Source organism: Pteropus alecto, unplaced genomic scaffold, assembly GCF_000325575.1.
Source record: "Pteropus alecto unplaced genomic scaffold, ASM32557v1 scaffold185, whole genome shotgun sequence".
Lineage (NCBI taxonomy): Eukaryota > Metazoa > Chordata > Mammalia > Chiroptera > Pteropodidae > Pteropus > Pteropus alecto.
Window position 1 is genome coordinate 4,181,975 of NW_006438088.1, and position 3,870 is coordinate 4,185,844.

The following is a 3,870-nucleotide window of genomic DNA, read 5'->3' on the forward strand; positions in this document are numbered from 1 at the left end:
GATCACTGGTTTAGAGACTAGTTTACCTCTGTCAGGAGTGGTCAGTAGGTTATTATTTAGGCCTTACTGGAAGCTTTGTCTAAGTAAATCCCTTCCAACTCTAACATTCAACAAGCCCATAATTAAATCTCATGAAGCTATGACTTGTTTCTATTCTGAAATATTATGGTTTTTTCTCCTTTGATAGTCAAGAAGCTATTGAACTGTATACCGATACTCAAAAGTCAGGTTAGCAAAGACCAGTTTAGCTTCAGTAACAAGCCAACACAAACTTGTGTCCATTCACATACAAAGGAGGAATTTACTAAGTTAACTTGGAAACACAAGTGTGGGGCTGATTTTATAACAACTGGATCCAAGAATTCAAGTCAGGTTTTGAAGACTCCCTTCTTTCCTCCTCCTCTCTACCTCCATTTCTTTCTTCCTACTTTCTTTCTCTCTCTTTCTCTCTTTTTTCTCTCCTTACATCTTCTTTTCCCTACCTCTCTTCCTTTCTTCTTTTCTCCCTCCCTCCCTCTCTCCCTTTCTCTCTCTTTCTGTGGGCTGAATTCAGGCTCCCTCCTGGTGTCGGGTGGAAGGCTACACCATTCACTTTCCATCCACTCTGTGAAAGCTCTCTGCTACTCCTCTCCTGCTCTGAACTGTGCCCTGCAGTTCTAGGAAAAAAACATGACTATCAAAAAAATCAATGTCATGATTAGTTGTTTAATGCCTAATAAAATGTAAGGATGGGACCTTGTTTTTCTTACTCATTTCTGTATCCTAGCCACCAACACAGCACTACCAATTCTAGTCACTTAAAAAAATAATGAATGAATGAATGAATTGCTCAGTTGAAACTAGAGGTTGCTCAGCTTTCAGTGCTGGTATTTCCCCACAAGACTTTTCTAGACATTTTGAAAACATGGGCGAAAATCAGCAGTAGCTGTGTGTTCTATAAGCAGGCATTTGGCTGACTGACGGTACTGAGATGTAGTGGCAGACCAGAGATATCCAGTGGGAACATCCTTTCCACACTAGATCTGCCCAGGGGGCTTCTCCACCCAGAATTATCCAAGTTCATCTCCATCTCACTTTGGTCTGAGGATTATTCACAGGAGATTAAAATCAGCATTAAAGAAACTGCCTAATTGCTTCAATTAGTATATTATTGAGGTCATTTCAATTCATTAGGTCACTTTAGAATTTCATTGTGGTTCCATCGTATACTTTTACATGTTGTTCTCTGCAATGCACTATTAGAATGAGGCATTAATCTAAATCACAGAAAAGAGCTCTCCTGCATAATGACAGATATCAATGCCAGTCTGTGAAGCACTTTCCACCCTTAAAAGCATGACATTATATATTATTTTGCACATCTTTCAAGGGATAGTGGTTTCTTATTTTTCTTATGTGGAATGAAAAAGAAATAAGTCTGCTTGCACCTAAAAATTGAAGCTGAACTGGGTGGGTTAGATTGCTAGTGTTTTAAAAATGTGAACATCCTTAATATAGTTGCTTGTGACTAACCCAGTGGGTGTGACACCCAGGGCAAAACAATGAGTTCACTTATCATAAATTTGAAAAGTTAGAATTTAGAACTCTGTGCTATTTTTTAACATAAAAATTACTCAAGGAATCACCCAGAATTTTGCTTAAGAAAAGATTTTGATGATGGAAAATCACGCATTTAAATACTTTTAAATGAAAAAAAAAGTGTAATAAACAAATCAGAAGAATGCAATCTATACTCCTCTCCTCAAAATCATGTCTTTAAAAATTATATCTTTTTCTAATGATCCCACGTTACTGCACTTACTATGGCAAGTAGAATTAATTCCGTGAATAACTTTTACCTTTGTAGCAAAACTGGTCTCATAGTCAATCCACAGGAATACTTTAAAAGGATCACTAAGTATAACAATAGATGACTGTACTGATCATACTATATGCCAGGCACTTTCTAAACATTCTATCAACATCACACTTAAACCTCACCATAAATTGTTTGATAGGTACTTTTATTCTCACAACCATTTTACAGGTGAAAAAACAAAGACTTGGAGAAGCTAAATAACCAGTCCCAAGTCACATAGCTAATAAGGATTGGAGATGGGATTAAAACTTGGGCTGGCTGACTCCTGATCACAGCTCTATGCTGCTTCTTAGTACCTTCGCTGTGTATTTCACAATATATAAAGGAGATTGTGAAACAGACAAATATTCAATACTCTTCTTAATAATCCATTTTTTTCAATGCAATTTAAAAACTTACCTTATTCAGTGACTGCTAGCCTCACTACACCAAAGCAATGAATAAAATCTCTGAAAATACAATCTAAACCCAAAGATAAATTTGAGGCTTGAATGTGTAACCTACTCAAATAGAAATGATTCAAAAAAGACTTACATGTTTGCTTCTTTGAGCTTCTGAATCTCGATTTTCCTTATTAAAGTCCACCTTAGTTGGAGAGGGAAGAGAAAGGAGAAAAAGAAAAAGAAATGTGAGAAAGCCTGAACCCATTCTATATTAACTATATTTTTTTATTCACTATATGCTTGATGCCCTGGCATCTGGGTCCTTGCTGACCAGGGAGGGACTGCCCCTCCCATGGTTAGCTAATTTCTAGAGATACCAGGCAACTCAGGACAGTCCCTCCACCTAGTGCCTGCTGAAATTATTCAAACCTGCCAATCTTAAACCTGTTTACTCTGCCTTGCTAGTTCCTTCCTGTGGAAACCACAATTAAGGTTCTTGCTTATGCTTTGCCCTCAGTCCCGCTTCTTGACCAGCCCTATTATTTCTCGTGTGGCCCTGCATGGTGTGCTGTGATTCTGGTTTCTAGGGATCTGTGCGTATTAAAAACTCTTTCTTTACAAGTTATTTCCATGTCACCTGTCTTAGCACACCTGATTAAAACAAACCCTGAGTACATTTTAAAACACATATCCTAACTAAGGATTGATATGTGTACAATAAACAGAATGAACTGTGAAATATACTCAGTGGATTTTAAGATTGTTTATTTATTCAACATTTATACAGTGCATATGATATGCTAGAGATACTCTGCTAGGCACAGTTTCCATTTCACGTCAGTAAGGACCCGCTGCAATCATTGCTTCTCTGCCAGGCACTGTGATAAGTAGTTCAGAGACACCAAAACCTATTTAGGTGAAAATGAAACCAAGTAATTCCCAATGAACCAGATGGTATGAAATAGGCCTCTATCCAGCAGTAGCATAGGTGCCGAGAACCTGGAGTCATGTTTCCTGACTCTTACACGGCATCTTTATAACTGAACAGACTCATTTAAACTTGGGACACTCTTATTTATCTCATTTGAACAATTAGCAAATATGTGATGTGCATTCAAGTTGTTTATTAATTAGCTGCAATTGCATCTAAAAGCAAAATGTAAAACAAAGGGAATAATTAAGATCTCCAAATTTGAACTTGCTACTAAGGATAAAAAAAAAAAGTTTCTCATTCAGGATTTCTCAAACTGGACATGACTTCTGTGTTTTAAAGCTAATGGCAGTATTAACCAATGTTATCCCAATAAACTTAATAAATAAAAAGTTAAAAAAAAAAACAGGTTAATTTGTAGGACAATTATTATATTTGGGAAATTTAATTTTGTGTCTTCCTCTCCCTATTCGCCCCTGTAAAGAGCTGAATATAGGAAAATGAAAGAGCATCCTACATTTAGAAGCCTCTTTTATTTTATTTCCTTTCTGGCTTTAGCAGGAAAAGGCTTCCCTTTCTATTTCTTTACCATGCATCCACACACAGCTGTGTGCACGTGATGGCGGCATACCGTTGCTGCTGCTAATGCCACAGTGCACACTCCTGCTGTTGAGCTGCAGGAAGAGCTCTTTGAACCA